The sequence below is a fragment of the Colobus angolensis genome, unplaced genomic scaffold, assembly GCF_000951035.1.
Source record: "Colobus angolensis palliatus isolate OR3802 unplaced genomic scaffold, Cang.pa_1.0 Scaffold44, whole genome shotgun sequence".
NCBI lineage: Eukaryota > Metazoa > Chordata > Mammalia > Primates > Cercopithecidae > Colobus > Colobus angolensis.
Window position 1 is genome coordinate 3489890 of NW_012117821.1, and position 19694 is coordinate 3509583.

Consider the following 19694-nt stretch of genomic DNA (forward strand, 5'->3'; position numbering starts at 1 on the left):
TTCCTTCCTTCCTTCCTTCCTTCCTTCCTTCCTTCCTTCCCTCCTTCTTTCCTTCTTTCTTGTCTCACCAGAGAGAATATTCTGGTTCCCATTACGCTCTCTTAGCTGAAAGTTACGTTACTTTTTAAAAATGTACTTCTGTCAAGAGAAAATTTCACCAGAAACGTTTATCAACAAGTATTTATGTGTTATTTTCTGTGAAGGTTAATATACCTGGAGCTGTGAATAAAGACAGACAGGATCTTTGCCCTCAGAGGTGAGAGAAGCATGAAGTGAATCTCACAATTAGCTATTTAATTTCAGTTGTGATAGGCAAGGGTGCCCCTTTCAAGTCCTGGGCACTGTGAATCCAGTGATAACCCCCAGAGCTCATAGCTGAATGGAGAAGTCAGTGCCCCACGCCTTCTTAAGCAGATGGAGGGGTCAACGATGCGCCTGCTTAGGCAGGTGGAGAGGTCGGCGCCCTGTGCCTTTTTAGGCAGGTGGAGAGGTCAGTGCTCTGCGCCTTCTTAGGTGAGTGGACGGGTCAGCACAATGCCTTCTTAGGGGCTGTGGGAGATTCTGGGGAGGACGCTGAAGAGTGGCAGGGTTGGGTGGAGTGACTCGGTTTCTCCACCGTGAAGAGGACAAGATGCAGGCCCAGGGACTCTTACCTGTTCTGTGGAAAGTGCTGCTGCTGTGTCCCATCTTCCACTCCTCCCCACACTACATCTCAGCAGGAAGAAATGAGCAGACTGAGCTATTCAAGGACCGCGAAGACCAATGTGACAATCAGTCGGTGGCGCCTGTTTCTTGCTCAGGCCCCTGATGTGACCAGGAGGAAGACTTGGCACACAGACCCAGGGAGGAAGTTGTCCCAGGACAGCACTCTCTCCCAGGCAGCATAAAGTAGGCTCTGGACAGTCCAAGCTCTGCCCCCAAGCTCTGCCCCTCCCCAGCCCCTGGAACCTTTGCATGGGGAAAGAACATTCGACGGTGGCAGACTGCAGGAGATGACTTTTGAGTTCGGGCTGCTGGGCCGCAGGGAAGGTGCCAGGGAGTGAAGATGTCTCACCTACACCTGCAACTGGGTCAGTTTCTGTCTTCTTTCCTCTTTCCTGCATGGTCCACATACTCAAAATACCTGCCCCAAAGGAGGCCTCTCCAATGAAGAATTGGAGGCCTCTCCTATTCTTGCCCACCCTGCCCTTCAGATGCAGAAAAGGAGGCACGGAGATGGAGAGGAGTCAACGGAGGTCCCACAGGAGATGGAGACCCAGCTGGAATTAGACCCCCATGTCCCCTGATATCCAGTCCCAAGTGCCCCCTGCCCTTGCCAGCGTGGCCAGGCCCCTTCTGAACCAGGGCCTTTCTGATGACGCTGGGGTGGGTGGGGCTGAGGGGCTTCTGCTTGGACTCTCACCCATTGTGGGTTACTGGCCCCTCTTTCCTCAGTGCCATCAGTATTCTCGTCCCAGTTGTTTTGGAAAGGATCAACCCACCAACTCTTGGCCCTTGCCATGGACCCATTGCTATTTATTATTCATACTGAGAAGGTTTTAGGGAAGGCAGGGCACTCATTGACTAGGAAGTACAATTATTGTTTCATTAAAGATTGATTACACATGTGGCTGGCCATTTAAATAATGACTCTGCTGACACCGTTAATTGAATGATAAACGATTCCACTCTTGCTCCTCTGAATCAATATGAATGCTGCACGAGAAAGGCAGCCGGCCAAGCTTTCTCTCCCACCTGGAGGTGACGAGAGACCGGGGAAGGGCAGGCAGCTCCCAGGCTACAAATAAGGTCAACGTCGGGGGCAGAGGTGCCAGGCATCAGCCTAACCACCTGCTCTTGGGCCCACGCACAGCTGCCAAGAACTCAATCAACTTTAATGTCTTCATGAGAAACTTAATTTCAATTTAATAAGACAGATACTGTGTGTGGTTTAATGTCGCTTCATTATTAAAAGCAGATTGATGGAGGCTTAAGACATTAGATAGCCCTACCAGGAACTGTGATACCCATCTGGTCCTACTAGAAGTGAATGGGCACCACACACCTTCAGAGTCTGAGGGAGGCATCCAGGTGTGCATACATTCATTCATGCATTCATTCGTTCATTCATTCATTCATTTATTCATGCATTCATTTGTGCATTCTATTCATTCATGCATTCATTCATACATTCTTTTGTGCATTCATTCATTTATTCATGCATTCATTTGTGCATTCATTTATTCATGCATCCATTCATGTATCATTTATTCATGCACATATTTGTGCATTCTTATGCATTCATTCATCTGTACATTCATTCATTTGTACATACATTCATGCATTCATTCATGTATTCATTAATTCATGCACTCATTTATTCATGCATTCATTCATTTATTCATGCACTCATTTGTGCAGTCATTCACTTATGCATTCATTCATTCATACATTCATTCGTGCATTCATTCATGCATGCATGCATTCATAGTTCATGTGCCCTAAGCCATGTGCTATGAATGATTGAACCTGGGGAAACAGAGAAGACACAGCTCAACTCCTCTCCAAGCTCCCAGTCAAGTGAGGAAAGAAAAGGAGAGGAGAAAAGTGAACAGGGAACAGCCAGGCAAGGAGACCTGGCCTCCCAGGAGAAGCCACAGGTGCCTGTGAGCAAGGAGGGCACAAGTCCCTCCCTGGGATCTGAGGGTGATTGCAGGAAAAGCATCCTATGAGGAAGGCAGTCAACACCAGCCCCCACCCCAGGCCACATGGCACCAGCCTGGTTGCCCTCCCCCATCACTCCAGGACAAGGTCCTTCAGTTGGAGTCGTGAAAAGCAGGCAGGAAACAAATCTTGGGGTCCCGGAAAGTAGAGATCAGAGGCGGGGTTTGGGTCCTATGGGAGAGGGGAGCAGGGTTCAAGATGGCTGGCCGTGGGGAGCCCAGGATGCAGGGGGAGAGGAGGAGGCTTCCCAGTGCATGGGGCTGACACAGCAGAGAGAACGGAGATTTCCCATCAGGGCTGTCAGGGACCGTGGACGTGGGCCACTGAAACGCCCTCGGGAAGTGATGCGCAACTGGGGTCCTGTTGAGGTGTTTCTCTGCAGGCAGCTGGGGTCAGGAGCTGGGAAGCAGGACTCCAGGCAGGCTTCCTGGAGGAGGCAGCCTTCGGGTGGGCCAGGCAGTCAGTGTGACCAGCAAGTGCCGCCTGTGCCTTCCCCACTCCCACACTCACTGCTGATGTACTTCCCTCGAAATCACGGTTGAAATTGAGTCCTAGGCCACACGTTATCTTTCGCGTATGCCTTCCTGTTCCCAGCCCAGGTTTTAGCCTCAGAGGCTGCCTCTCAGGCTCCATCTGGCTTTTCCAGCTGTGAAACCCGGGGATGAGACCCAAGCCCCTGGCCTGGCCCTCCCGGCCTCCCCTGCCCTGGTGAAGCTTTGTCTCCCTGGGGTGACATGGCCCTAAGTTAACAAGATTCCACTCCACGAGGTGATGGATGGCTTGTTCCTCTCCATCCTTCTTGAGAGCTGAGCTGCAGCACCGAGACGGCCACGTATACGCTCAGAAGAGTGACGCTGGGGCTTCTCTGCGCTCCGTCCGAATAATGAGGATTTAGTATTTGTCAGCCGCTGCGGCTTACCGGGCATTTCCAGGTCCACATTTCACACCCCAGCTGCAGTCCCCCATCTCCTCTTCCATGTGCAAAAACAGGGCCTGGCCAGGCAAGCTGAGGTCACAGACTGTCAGCAAAGGAGCTGGGACCTGAGCCTTTTCCCTCAACAGAACTTTCTGGCCCCTGCAGATGTTTGGATCTTGCAGAGATGAGACCCTCAGGAAATGTCCTCAGGAAATGTCTTTGTCCTGGCTCCTGGATATGCAAAAAGTCTATGCAGCCAGACCCAGGAACTGTTTTTGGAACCAAGCAACTGGCCTTCTGGAGCTGGAGCTGCCTTGGCAACCTTGCAATGTGGTGGAGTGAACTCAGGTAGGGAGACCCACACAGCGGATGGACTTCTTCTCTGATGTTCTTTGGCTGTGTGACCTTGAGCAGCTCACTGCACCTCTCTGAGCCATGCTGGGAGATGTCAGTGAGACACTGAGACCTGGACATTGGGCACCCAGTCCTCCACCTGGCATAGAGAGGGGCTCCTGAAATGCTCCAGTCCCTCCACCTTCCTAGACAGGGTCAGGAAATGTTGCACTGTCCTGACCAGACACATTCCAGACCCTGGATGTCCCTAGGGTGGCAACATTTAAAATGCACCCAAGGGATCAGAGTTCCTTCAGGTTCCCTGGAGGCATCACTGGCCGCAGCCCACCTGGAGTCATCTTCATTTCCTTTCGTTACATGAAGCCTGTGTTGGATTTGCTGCAATTGACAAGTGAAAGAGAGAAGGTGCTCAGCCCTCTTTCAGTGCCATTGGGTGGGCGGAATTTGCAGCAATTAATTCCAGGGAAGCAGCTTCAGGACAGGGCCCCAGGGGCTCTGTGCAAGGCCAGGCAGCTGCTCCGGAGCTGGGGTGGAGGATGGTCCCTCCTGCCAGGGGAACAGTCAGGCCGCCCACATCCTGCTGCAATCTTGAAATCTGAACTCTGTTCTACCCCCATAGTCATTGAGTGCTTGTCCATTAAGTAGTACACAATTGCTTTTTGGAAGTACACCTTGAGGTTAAATAAGATAGCATGTATACAATAGAGAATTGTCCCAATTATGTCTCTTCTCTTTTTTTTTTTTAGGAAAGGGGACTGGAATGTAGCACTATGGAAAATTAAAATCTTGAGAAAGCAGTATTAGAATAAAATGAGTCTGCTTACAGGCAGCCCTTCCTCCCCCTGATTAATCAGACGGGAGGCTGCTGTGAGCAGGCTGGTTCTGCTGAGGCTGCGCTCTGGGGCTTTGGAGAGCGAGCCCCACGTCCACGCGGGCGGACGGAGCTGCAGATGCCCAAGGCACCTGGCCTCCTTGGCTGCCCGTTCCCAGCTCTGAGCTGACAGCAGCTGCCCACGCCCAGGCCACTGCCAGCTGCTACTGCCCACCGCAGACACAGACGCACTCTCTCTAAACTGAAGACATTCTTTCTCAGGGTTCCTTCTCATCGTCTGAGAAGGGAGCAGTAACAGTGCAGACAGGGAGTCGCCTCGGGGAGCCTCATTCTCTCCACCAGGACGAACTGAGGGCACACAGGAAGGTTGACTGCCCCTTGGGATGTGAGTGGCGCAGGCACTGCTGAGGAGCACTCGGACGTGTCTCCTAAAGCTGAGAACACACTAAGCCCGCGGATCGATTGTGAAGCATGAATGTGAAACTGCAAGTCTACGGTGGCCTGCAAAGGTACCCCTGCCCAGTGATCCTGCGCAGGGTGCTGCTGTGGGACATTCTCCCTCCTTTCATCCATGCAGCGGCTCTGAGCGGGCATGGGGCCTGTCCCTGTGTCACCGTTGAGGGACTTGAGTTGAGGGATGTGGATGGTCCAACGCCCCTGAGGAGGCTGCGTAATTGGGCAGCATAGCTAGAGGCTTTTCTCAGGATGGCTGCTCTCAGCCTGAGTTGAAAACCCCTTGGGCAACCCCTCTTGGCCCAGTCTGGGCTGGGAGGCAATGGGGGACCCATTTATTGCTTTCACATCAAGTGAACCCAGCTGCAAAGCTGTTCCCGAGACCAGAACTCCACGTGGCATCTGCTGAACCCAGAGTCCACCAGCAGCCTTGAAGCAGAGGAGGGAACCGGCCCAAACATTCGAGAAAGGAGGGCCCAGGGCCACCAGAGGGTAGCAACCAGCCCAGACCTCTGGTGCCACTGCCCACCAAGCCTGGCAAGGCCATTGACCCCCGCCAGGGGCGTGGCTGCTAAATGCAGGGCAGGCATTGGGTGAGCTGCAGGCTCCAGGTGGCTGGGAGCCCCCTCCTCCTCCTCTCTCCATCCCCCAGAACAAGGTCACAGACTGGCTGGTGCTGGCCATCCTGGCACACGGGGCCTGCAGGCATCACCCGTGAGTTCTCTTTGTCATGGGAGAAACGGGGGCTTGGAAAAGTGGTTCTTAAATAGGCAGCGGCCTCAGGCTATCAGGCTCCTGCTCATCCCACAGGCGCATCAAGACCAGTTCCCTAGCGGCCTTTTCAGGAAGACCCTGATGTCACTAGGCAGGAGGTCCCGTGAAGGGGAGGGCATGCCCACCTGGCTCTGTTAAGCTTGCTGTCTCACCCCTGGTGCACTGGCATCTGGTCTTACCAAGCAACAAACCCGTTTCCACCCTTCTAACGACTCCAGACAAACAACCCTGCGTCCAGAGAGTGAGGAGGCGAGAAAGGCAAGGGCGGCTCCACCCTGGCATCTCAGCTACCTCCCTAGAGGCGGCATCAGGAACTGGTCACCATGCATCTTCCTGCTCATTGTGGAGCCTTTCGAGTTATCGGTGAGAGTCCCTGGATCAGCCCGATTACTTTAGAAACTGTATTTCCCCAGTTTTAAAAGCCATGCGTGTTCATCGTGGAAGGCTGCACAGTAAAGAGAAGCCTGCAGGCCTTCCTTCTTGGCTCATTTGCCAAGAATTTGCTGAGGGCTCTGCCGTGCCCCATGCTGGAGACACCTGTCGCCTTGGGTTTGGGCCTCAGAGAGGCAACAGTTACAATGAATCACTGAGGCACGTGTCCTTGCAAAGGGATGACTGAAGGGCTGGGCAGGACAGGGAGGCAGGCCTGGTAGCACCAGATCCAGGGGTTTCTCAGATTCTGCTCTGAGTGGACGCAGAGGGCAAGGATGGGGGAAGGCTGTGGCTGGCCAGCGTCACCACCCATCACCTCACAAAGATGGTGTGTTTGCTATCTGCTACCGTGCAGCAAATTAACCCAAAGCATAGAGATTTCAACAAGAAACATCTCTTATCTCAGGGTCTGTGGGTCAGGAATTGAGGTGCTTCTGGCCCAGGGTCTCTCATGAAGTTGCAATCAAGTTGTTGGCCAGGGCTGTGTTTATCAGAAGGCTCAACTGGGGTGGGAGGAGTTGCTTCCAAGGTGGTACATTTGGCCATGGGCAGAGGACTTCAGTCCACACCATGTGGCCCTCTCAGTAGGGCTGTTCCTGGGTCTCTGCAATGTGACAACTGCCTTCCCCAAGAGCCAGTGACCCACGAGAGAAAGCAGGAAGAGGCTCCAATAGGGCTGTTCCTGGGTCTGTGCAATGTAACCACTGGCTTCCCCAAGAGCCAGTGACCATTGAGAGAAAGCAGGAAGAGGCTGCAACGCCAGGCTTGACCAACTCTGAGGCCACACTGTAACCCATCCGGACACCAGGTCCAGCCCACGTTCAAGGGGAAATGAGTTGAACTTCACCTCTCGAAGTGAGAATTACCAAAGAAATGATAGCCATATCTCAGAATCTCTGAGAAAATCTTTCCATATTTCTCTATGCTGGCTCATGCCTGCAGATGTAAAAATTTAATTGTTATAAATTGGATGGCAGTATACAACCCATGTTGAATCTTGATCTTTTCATTTAAACATGTCAAGGAGAAGGTCTTGCATCTGGAAATGTGGATATGTGTCATGAGTTTTGATATTTTAGGCATTATATTTCAAATAACACCATGTCCTAATAAATGTTTCTTAAGTGAATAATGGACAAATGCCTGGTGCCACCATTAAACATCTTTATCCTCTCACCTAGAGGGCATTCCAGTTGTATTCAATGCTCAATTATTTTAGAATTTAGATAAATATTGCATGAGAGATGGCTGGTGTTCCAACCATGCTCTCTTCCGCTGGTGTGCACATTTCCCAGGCAGTCCTGTGTGTACTGGAGTCTCGTCAATGGGACGCGAGAGGAAGTGCTGTGTTCTGCTTCCGGTCAGCCATAAAACAACCTCATGTGTGGTCCTCACGCTCTCTCCCTCTCTGTCTGCTGAACCAGAGAAGGGTGGTGCCATTGGGCAGGCAGGACCCGGATCCCTGCATCTCTCTATGGGTTTCTTTGTCGGGTGAAACCGCCAAGGTTTGGAGCTGTCTCTTACAGCAGTAAGGTCACCAGATCTTTGTGCTCTTGTCTAGGGATCTGAGACATTCTCCAAGGGAACTGGGGGCTGGATCAAAGGACACATGTATCTTCAGCATGGACACCCACCATCAGACTGCCCTCCACACTTGGCCATTTCTCCTCCCAAGGGCTCTGTGGCCTGGCCTCCAGCTCCTGCAGGCATTCCACAAACAAAGCAAGAGCGTGGACCCCAAAATGTGCTCCCCAGAGTTCAGGTCTTGATGTCACCCCCTCCTTTCCTGGACTGGAAACTGCCTGATATGGGCCAACCAGGTCATCTCAGCGCTCAGTTCTGAAGACATGAATATCCAAGGAGCTACTCTGCAGTCTCGGAACAGTGGGTGCCCTGGGGCTGCACTGCACATGGGGCCAGGGCTATCTCCTCCCCAGCTGGGGCACAGCCGTACCCTGTCCTGCTGCCCTGTTGCTCCATCCCTCCTCCTCCTCTGGGCACTGGGCTCCTGGCAGGCAGCTTCTGTCTTGGCCTAGCTTAGCACACGGTAGGCACCGGAGACATGCACCGTGTGAATGAATCAAAACAAGGATGCGTGAGTGAATGCGTGGCTGACATGCATGTTAGGAGCTGAACCAAGCTGCCCCTCGCCCCAAATTCACATGTTGAAGTCCTCCCCCTAGCAGCTTGGAGTCTGTGACCGTATTTAGAGGTAGGATTTTCACAGAGGTAACTAACTTAAAATGGGGCCATTAGGGTGGATCTTAATCCAATAGGACTGGTGTCCTTAGGAGAAGGGGTGGTAAAGACAAGACATGGACACCCACAGAGAGAGAAGATGGCACCCACAGGTCAGGGAGAGAGGCCTCAGAAGGAACCAGCCCTGCCAGCCCCTTGATCTCAGACTTCCAGCCTCCAGAACCAGGGACAATACATTTCTGGCGTTTAATCCTTCATCAAACATAACATGCTTCATACAGCCGCTGAGCAGACTTGTATGCGGGCTCGGTAGCTTATGGCTACACTAGGGAGGTCTGAGGCCTCAAAGCCGGCAGAGGCCAGGGGCCTCTGGGGGTTCCAGCGGGTTCCTGTGACAAGGGCCCGGACACCCGCCTGCGACCTCGGCCCCACTCACTGCTGCGTGGGCTGCCCCTGGCCGCGGTGCCAGCTCCCACCTACGATCCCCATTTTGTCTCTCAAACCCTGCGGATTTGCCCTCATTAGCTGCTCCGAATCCCATTTTTAGTCCTTTTATTTCCACACCTCTGAAACGTCAGCATATTTCACTTCGTTGCCAGTACAGAGCCCTGGAAGGCCAATTATTCCCCATTTGGAACCAGTTCTCTTCAGCACGAAGAACTTCACATAAAAAGTTATTCATTTTATTTCAGGCGGCTCGGAGAGAAGTCATGCCCTAGGATGAGTTAAAGAGAAAAAAAGGCGCAAAAGCAACTGTAGTGTCCGTGTGTGGGAACGCCGCGTGCATTGCCTCCAAAGAACACGTGAGCGACCCGCGCTGCAAGCCGCGTCTGGCTCCCGGGGCCTCGCGTGCTGGAGCCGCTGCAGTCACAGCTGGAGTTAAAGACGCTGGAGCTGAATCTGGGTTCAGCCACTGTCTGCATGCCCAAGGGTAAGTTACTTAACCTCTCTGCCTTGGGTTCCCTCTCTGTGTGTGTGGCTGAGACCATTTCCATCTCAGATGTGTAAAGTGACCAGCACAGTACCCAGCCCCACAGCCAGCCCCGTCATGATCATCCCTGTCTGGGTTGTTCCCGCAGTCAGCCCATGAGGTGGGTGGAAGAGATCTTACCAATTACGCAGAGGAGGAAAGGAAGGTTCAACCATGTTAAGGAGCGGTCAGGCGCCCTGGCTCATGGTTGTAATCCCAGCACTTTGGGAGGCCAAGGTGGGCGGATCACTTGAGGTCAGGGGTTCGAGAGCAGCCTGGCCAACATGGCGAAACCTTCTTTCTACTAAAAGTACAAAAATTAGCCAGGTGTGGTGGTGCATGCCTGTAATCCCAGCTACTCGGGAGGCTGAGACACAAGAATGGCTTGAACCCTGGAGGCGGAGGTTGCCCGGAGGCGGAGGTTGCCCGGAGGCAGAGGTTGCTGGGAGGTGGAGGTTGCAGTGAGCCAAGATTACGCCACTGCACTCCAGCCTGGACGACAGGCCCTGTCTCAAAGAAAACAAACAAGAACAATGTTAAGGGGCATGTTGAGCCAGGCCAAATGCGGTCTTCTGATTTCAAGCATGCTGCCCTGTAGGACAGGCGGGCCCTAGTGTTAGGGTGGGGAACCGTGAGAGCTATGCAGAACAGGACATGCCTTCCACAAGCGTATGTTGATGTGGGAGATATTTTCTTCTTGGTATTTCAAATCAGCACATGCTAATAGTCACCTTTATGTTCTGAGCAAGTTACCGAAGAGTTTCTTTAAGGGCATGTATTTGCTTTTGTATTTGCACGTCTTTAAAAAGCCCAATTAAAGTTTATGGCTTTGGCTGGGAAAGCCAGCCTCCCATTTATTATGAAGTCTACAGGCTGGAGGCAGCCGGATGGGAGGACTTCCTACCTTGCTGCTGCTGGCCTGAGAGCCGATCTTCAGCCTCCCGGGAAGGGCTTAGCATCAGGAACTAACAGCACAGACAAGCAGGCAGGAAACCTGTTACACTGTCCTTGCTGTCATACAGGGAGCTGCAGTGAGCCAGATGTGCAGTCACTCAGACTGTAGCTGGACGGCTGCTCCTGAGAGGCGGAGGCACAGGGCACCTGCACTGGTCACAAGACGAATGGGGCACACACACCAAGGTCCCCACAGTGTCTCCGGGCTGTGATCGTGGTGACGACTTCCAGCAATTCTGTCACCTCCCCGCTGAGGGTGTATCTGTTACCTGTTGGAGGTTACAGACTTCCATTACCCATGAAGTGCCCAGCCCATGGCTATAGGACCCCCATACAATGGATAAGAGCTAGTGGGGTCCCTGTGGTGTGCTGAGCCAGAGGACCACAAGACCCGCCTGCAGTGTTTGCAGCAGAGCTGGGAAGGAAAGCCTCGCACCTGAGTTGACGTTCAGTGCACGACCCGGGTGCAAGCTTGTGGCCATGGACGAGTGCCAAGGTGGAGAGAAGGTGGGAGACCAGGAGCCAAACAGCCCACAGGAGGGAGGCCTGGGGGCACTGTGGGTGGGGCAGGAGCCGAGGGGCCAGACTGGGGCAGAGAATTGGGAGCAGTGGCAGAAAGGAGTGCTGTGCCCTCGGACATTGGAGTCTGCTGACCTCACTGGATAGCAGCACATCATGAACTTGGCAGAAAGCCCCGGAAGAAGTCCTCGTGAGGACACTGGTTTGACATCTTTGTCAGCAGGTGCTGGTGGCAATTAGCGTTTTATTTTGAGCTGTAAATAGACAGCCATAGTCCAGGGTCCTGGCCCCAGCTCAGCTACCAGCCTCTGCACGCCCCTGGTGGCAGCTGCTCTTGGCCTCACTGTCCTCGAGAAACCAGGAGGTTGGGAGGGTTGGTTTCTAAGGCAGGCAAGCTGGAAGGTTCTCTGTGATTTTATGGTATGTGGTGACATTTAGCCAAGAAGGGGCAGCGCGGCAGTGGGAGTCCCGGATGCCTGGCTGAGGGCTGACCTTCCTCAGGGGTTCACTTGCCTTCCTGGAATCCGGCGGGGACTGGCTGCAGGAGGCCGGCTCCCTCCCCTCTCCCGTCACACACATCAGGGAAGTGCTGGGTGGTTTGTTCTCGGCGTTGCCCGTGGGCTCGCTGGGACAGCCATTGCGTGAGCAACTGTCAGAGTCCCTTGTGGATGAGGGGTACGAGCTGTGAGCTAGAGCCAGATGGGAGCAAAAGCCTGCAGTGCCCCTGTGGTGGGGGCCATGCCCAGGAACAGAGAGGCTGAGGCCTCCTTCCCGGCCCAGCCTCGGTCCTCTCCCCTTAGCAGTTTTGACAGAGCCCCAAGTGCACCTGCAAAACAGACAGGCTGCCGTGGTGCCGGGCGGAGAAAGGTCACCCTGCCCTTGCCTGTTCAGCATGGCTCTGCAGAAAGGGCCTAATGACTAATTAAAACCCTGCCGCCGGGGTTGGAATACTAATCCTTACAGCTGCACCGGCCTTTGTGATACGTCTCCCTGCACATTCTGAAGAGCAGGGAGATGAGGCTGGACGGGAAGGTGTTGGTTTCCGTCGGCTTCTTGTTTCCAGCCGGGGAGCGGCCTCTGTCTTCCAGTTCTCAAAGTCGCTGTGAAGAAGTTAGAGTTGCTCCTTCTTGCTCTCTTTTTTAGGGCCACAGGCAGAATGGAGCCTCCTGGAGGGTCAGGGCCTCTTCTTCCAATTTGCTTCTTGCTTCTGCCCAAGGAAACGTCTTCAGCTGGGACATCCCAGCTGGGACCTGGCTTGGTGGGAGATACCTTCCCTCTGAAAGATCTGGCAGGTGGTGGGCTGTGCCCAACTGTGCCCACCGGTGGCCCTGGGGTGGGAATGGCTTTGCCATCTGCCTCGAATTCGCCCACCTCTGGCCACCCAACTAGTACTCAGGCCCCGCCCAAGCTAGCGATGGGGGATGTACGTCCCTGGGGATCTAGAGAAGTGACTTTCACAGGCTCTCTGTGTGTAGGGGAATGGTGAACAGTGAAGTCTGAGACCCTCAAGGGTTGGCCTGGCTGAGAGGAAGAGGAGCTGATCGGCCCTCGAGCCAGCAGGCCCCAGCATCTGAATGGGTCTCCTCCCTCAGCCCATCCAGCTGAGCACAGTGTCCTGCCCCTCCAGCCTTCACAGAGTCCTCCCGCTGCCTGGGTGGGTGGGGGGGGTGGTGTCCGGGACTTGCTTATTCTTAGGTCCTCTGGCTTCAGGCCCATCCAAGGGTCCGTGGAGAACACCTTACTGCACCTATCGAAGGAGGCCCCTCCTGGCAGTGATGCTCCGGAGCCACCTCGCTTTGTTTTGTCCAGGGCCTTGGTTGCAATCTGAAATGGACCCACATGGTATATGCTCAAGGGTGGGCTGTCCTGGCCCCTGGGGTGGCAGCCCCACCATGGCAGAGCCCCACGTGGCTTTTGCTCGCAGTCAGCTTGAGAAGTCAGCTCCAGTGCGCATTTGCTTAATGAGTGGATGAAGGCGTGGATGGACAGACAGCTTTCTGCCCCCTCTGTGGATGCCAAAGAGGCTGCTGGTGCCTCATAGGGGTCAGAGCTGTGGCCAGCACTGGCAGCCGCTGCAGCTGAGGTGGTGTGGGGCACCCCCACCGGGAGCCAGGTCTTCCTCAGAGATGTCCCACCCGACACCTACCAGGGGAAAACCTTCCAGAGATGGTCTTGGGAGGAGGGGCTGAGGACAAGGTGGCTGTGACTCAGACCCTCTACTGACCCAACTCCAAGACCCCCCAGGGCACCTGAGACCAGGTTGCACTCTACCCAGAGGCCCCAGGGCAGCACACAGGCTCCTGAAGTCCCACTCCCTGGGCTCTGAGGTACCTGCCTTCTCTCCAGGATGAGCATGAACCACATTGAAATGGTCAACAATGACCCAAAATGGTAGCAGGTTTCAGACGTTCAGATGCTTTGGGAATGATGATTCAGGTCGCCTCACCAAACAAGGAACCACGACCCTCCGAGGGCCTTGCTGAGGGCACAGGAACTATAGACGGTCATGAGGGAGGGTGGTTATAGGACAGCTGTGGCCGCATGACCAGGTAGAGACACAAGGTGTAACAGTCACGAGCTCTTATTCCTTATTTAGCTACGAATCTATCAGTAGATATGAACCACACTTCTCCTCCCTCTTCCATTTCCCTGCATCCAACATATGTTGCATTGATAGTAGTGACCTTCTGTCTCAGCAGGCTGGGCAGCCTCTCAGGTGGGCCCATGAAACCCTTCTGTTTGTATCTGTGGCCCTATGTAATCCCCTCCCCTGGAGGGTGGGCTGGACCTAGTGCCTCAATCCAAAGAATGGACAGAATATAACAAAAGCAAAGGGTTATCACTTCCAATATTAGAGGTTAAGTCACAAAAAGACCATGACTTCCACCTTGCATGCAGTCTCTTGCTCTCTTTTGCAGCTTTTCCTGAAGGAAGCGGGCTGCCACACCATGAGTAGCCCCAGAGAGTGGCCCGCATGGGAAGAAGCTGCTGACGCAAACCAACAGCCATGCACGTGAGCCTGGAAGATGATCCCATCCCAGTCGACCTTCGGATGAGATCATAGCCTTGGCTGGAAGCTTCGCTGAGGCCTGGTGAGGAACCGTGAGCCACAGGCAGCCAGTTCAGCCATACTCAGACTGCTGTCCACAGAAGGGGTGAGATCATGCACATTTACTGTTGTAGGCCTCTGGGCTTTGGGGTGACTCGTTATACAGCAATAGATAATAAATATACTTGGTGTTTAGGCCACAGGATATCAGAAAGTGTGTGTGACTTAGCTGTAGGAGGAAGAGACGTCACCCAGAGGTGGAGGAAGGGGTTTTGTATCCTCTTCTGGGCAGAGCGTGTTTTCAGTTGTTCAAAGGATCATGCCCCACACTAGGCATAAGCAGGGATTTTGCTGTTGTCTTTATTCAGGCACTAAGTGTGTCTAAGTGAGTCATATACAGCGCCAGGTTGACAAGGGGCAGACCGTGGTGGGTTTCTGTTGCGTCAGCCCATCCAAGGAGAACTGTACTGCCCAGAATGCCCTTTCCTATATAGCCCCTGGTCAATTTGGCCCCAAGAGGCATGGTGCAGAATTGGGAAGGCAGGAAGCAGTGGGCAGAAGGTTGAAGCTGTTGCAGCCCTGCCCACTGTCACCTGTGGGCAGTCACCTTGCCAGTGTGCAGTAGAGGACCCACAGCAGCCCTGTTCCTGCCATATTCTTCCATGAGTTCTTTAACTCCCAGGACAGGTGCGACATTTAGCACATGATGAAGGGCCCCAGCTTCTCCTGTGGGATCCCAGAATTAAAGCCGGGGAATGCAGCAGGGAGACTGCTTTGCAGGGGACATCCGACCTGGCAGTTTCCAGGGCGCTCCTGCTGTCCAACCTGACATGCGGTTCTCCTGCCCCACCGCCCACTCTTCTGACTCTAGGCTGCCACAACAGGCACAAAAGCAAAAGCCTTCTTTGACTGCTATCAAACATGGGCAAATCCTACAATAAATCCCTCAGTCACATTTCCCGGTGGTTCTGCCTCTCTGATCAAAGCCTAATACAAACCTAATCCCCGTATAGTGAAGCCCTGTTCCCCTGCTCCCAAAGGATAAGAAAGAAGCTCTTTGTGGTTTGCAGCCGTTGCCAGGAGGATAGCAGCAATGTCTGTAGCCAACCAGACTTTTCAGTGAGGGGATCACACAGGGACACCCACGAAACTCATAGACATCAGCTGTGCCCTTTCAGAAGCAGAGACCAGGCCCCTGTGCCCAGAGGGTTCTGTGCCCCTAGGGCTGGGTTAGGTGGCTGGAGCACCCATGTGTGCACATGCACAAACACACACAGACACACACAGAAATACACACAGACACACATGCACACAGACACACATGATACAGACACAAACATGCACAGAAATACACGCAGACACAAATGCACACAGACACACATGCACACAGACACAAACACACACGGAAATACACACAGACACACATGCACACAAACACAACACAGACACAGACAGACACACAAATACACACAGACACAAATGCACACAGACACATGTGCACACAGACACAAACACACACAGAAATATAGATACAAATGCACACAGACACACAGAAATACACACAGACACAAATGCACACAGACATACTTGCACTCACAGACACACACAGACACAAATGCGTACATACATGCACACAGACACACACAGAAATACACACAAATGCACACAGAGACACACACGGAAATACACACAAATACAAACAGAGATACACATGCAGACACACACAGGAACGCACATGGACACAAATGTACAGAGACACATACCGAAATACACACAGAGATACACATACAGACACACACAGATATCCACAGACACTTACAGAGAGATACGCACACACAAAGAGACACAGACACAGATACCAACACAGACACATACACAGAAACAGACACAAACACACCAGAGACATAGACACACACATACGCACACATAGACACACACGTATGCACCCAAATATACAGAAACACACACACACACACACGAATACACATGAACATACATACATAGAAACCCAGAGGCACACACATACACACAACACACATGAACAGATAGACACACAGCTAGAGACACACACAGATGGAGAGTTTACTGCAGCCCCGTTTAAAATTTTTAACACCATGCCAGGAGAAATGGCACCTCCGGCTGCACCTTCTAGACCCTTTCTTATTCATTCTCTGAAGTTGGAGGGGAAAAGGTGTTCAGGAAGTCTTATTCCACCTTGCCATGGACCAGTGGTGAGGGTGAGCCCCACCATGGTGAAGAACTTCCCAGTGTGGTACAATTTAAAACGAAGTCCGAGTCAGGGCAGCGTGAAGACCACGTGCTGGAGGACATGTCTCCTGTAGGTGTGATGCCCCTGAAGTGGGCAGCCCCTCTCTTGCCAGTCTAGGCTGCCCTTTTACTGCCTCCTCACCTCCTGCCAGGGAGATGGCATGGCCATGCCAAGCTGTGATGGCACAGACGTCCCTGGCCCACGCCACAATCTTCTCCAGGGAGCTCCTTCCACAGCAAAGGCCAAGGGGAGGAGACATGCTACTGTGGCACAGAAGCACTTGGTGGCCCCCGGCTGGCTGGCCATGCTGGGATCAGCTGAGCCAGAGGGACAGGAGAGCCTGCCACTCTGCAATGTGGACTGCATCAGAGGAGAGGGTGCAGAGCTAGAGGCTCCCGGAGCCCTCCTGAGCATAGATAGGAGTCACTGCAGGACCCACAGCAGCCAGCCGAGCCCTGCCTTCCAAGAAAATCTCACTTATCACTGCTCCAGGATAAACCTCATTCATAATTCGTGTGTGTGCACCTGCATTATTGATGCTCCATCTGAAAACCCTGTCCTGGATAGGGTATTATGAATCTAGAGACCAGTTACAGACCAGACTGATGGAGAAACTACATGTTTGTGCATTAATCATCACCTTCCTCTGACATGGTGGCTCCCACAGTGACAGAAGCTGGGGTTTGGAACCCCTATTGTCCGGCTGTAGCACCTGCCACTCCAGCCCCAGGCCCAGGGTCACATAGAGGCAGACAAAAGTGAGCGTGGATTCTCCTTAATTCCTTACTCTGCCAGCTGCCTTCCCTCTGCTCTGAAATGCGGGACCTGAGCTCAGACTCCAGGGCACTCTAAGCCATGGCTGCATGGTGGGGTCCCTGGTAATGCAAGTCTTCTGGACACACTCACTCAGCTGGAAAGAAGTTTGCCAAGTTCTGGCTCAGATGACTAGGACAGACGGCCTGGCCTCCTCATGCTCAGGCCCTGGCAGGGCTACCAGATGCATCTCCCTGAACCCGGCAGGCTTAGGTGCCAGAGGGCAGGACTTCTATGTCTTCTTCATTCTTTTTCCCCAGTGCCAAGTGCATAATAGGAGCTCAGTAAATATTTATTGAGTAAATAAACTTTGCATGAATTGTTATAAAATCTCTGCCAGAGTCAGCGCTACTCGCAGACTGTGTTTCTCTCTCCTGACACTTGATGGTTGTTAAATCAGAAAGCATCCCCTATCTTCATCCATCCAGCCATCCACTCAATGGCGCACTTCTACAGGATTTGTAACAGCTACAAGGACAAAAGTAGGTGACATCTGAATACATTTTTGGGCATTTGCATAGTGCTTGTTCATTCCTCAAGGTCTCACCCTAACGACTGTGTTGGAGATTATTGTGCCATGGGGCCTTAGGCACAAAGGGGCTTGGGTTTGGTGCTGAGATTCCAACTTTAGCTGATGCATTGAGAGTAGCATAGGAAGCAGCTGGTGGGTTTTATTTGCAGTCCGGAGGAGTCAGCACAGAGGAGGGTGGAGGGCAAGCATGAAGGAACAAGAGAAAGCAAAGGACGCTGGGGTTCACGGCCATTCAGGGGTCTGCTGAGAGCACAGGAGGGCTTTGCTTTGGCACTGTCTAAAAATACTCAGAGTGCTCATCATGCCCACAGCTAACTTCACACCTAATTCAGAAGGACTGAAAAAGCTTTCTACCTCTCATCAGAAACATGACAAGGATGTCCCTTCTCCCCACTTCTATTCAACAATAGGGTTCTAGCAAAATTTAGTCAGGAAAAAGAAACAAAAGATTTCCAGATACGAAAGGAAAAACAATCTCAATTTGCAAATGAAATGATCTTCCTAAGAAATCCATGAAAAATACTCTTAGAACAAATAAACAAGTTCAACAATGTGGCAGGATACAAGATTAATATACAAAAATCAATTTTATTTCTACACACTCGTGATGAAAAAGCCAAAAATTAAATTTAAAGAAATGTTCACTTATAATTGCATTAAAAAGAATAAAATGCCTAGGGATAAATTTAACAAAAGAAGCCCAAGACTTACACACTGAAAGCTACAAAAGGTTGTTAACAGAAATGTTTAAAGACCTAGATAAACACCCACATAAATACAATGTGGGATATCTATCCCACAATCTTGAAGGGGATGACTTGCTGTTGTTAAGATGGTGGTATGCCCCCACATTTACCTATAGATTTGATGTCATCCCTATCAAAATTCTGCCTGACTTTTTTGGTAGAAATAAAGAAATTGATCATAAAATTCATACAGAAACTCAAGAGATCCAGAGCAACCAAAATATTCTTGAATAGAACAAAGTTGAAGGACTCAGACTTCCTGATTTCAAAACCGACTACAAGGCAACAATAAAGATAGTGTTTATTGGCGTAAGAATAAACATATGAATCAATGGAATAGAACTGAGAGTCCAGAAATAAATCCTCACATCTATGGCCTATTGATTTTTGATAAGGGTGCCAAGACCATTCAATAGGGAAAAATAGCCTTTTCAACAAATGGTGTTGGAATAACAGAATATCCACATGCATATTCAAAAATTATCCATATATAAAAACTAATTAAAATGAATCAAAGATTAGGCCAGGCTCAGTGGTTTGTTTATGCCAGGCTCAGTGGGATTATGCCTGTAATCCCAGCACTTTGGGAGGCCAAGGGGGGCAGATCACCTAAGGTCAGGAGTTCAAGATCAGCCTGGCCAACATGGCGAAACCCTGTCTCTACTAAAAATTCAGAAATTATCTGGGCATACTGGCATGTGCGTGTAGTCCCAGCTACTCGGGAGTCTGAGGCAGGAGAATCACTTGAACCCGGGAGGCGAAGGTTGCAGTGAACCAAGATCACAGCACTGCACTCCAGCCTGGGTGACAGAGCAAGACTGTCTCAAAACAAACAAACAAACAAACAAAACATGGATCAAAGATTTAAATGTAAGAGCTAAAACTATAAAAGCTCTTAGAAAAAAACACATAAATCTTTGTGACCTTGTGTTACTCAACAGCTTCTTAGACATGAAGTCAAAAGCTCAAGGAAAAAAAGAAAAGACAGATGAATTGGACTTCACAAAAATTAAAAGCTTTTGTGCTTTAAGACACAATAAATTAAAAGGACAACTGACAAAATGGGAGAAAATCATTATAAATCATCTCTCTGATGAGACACTTGTATCTAGAATAAAGAACTCACAGCTGGGCACAGTGGCTCATGCCTGTATTCCCAGCACTTTGGGAGGCCGAGAC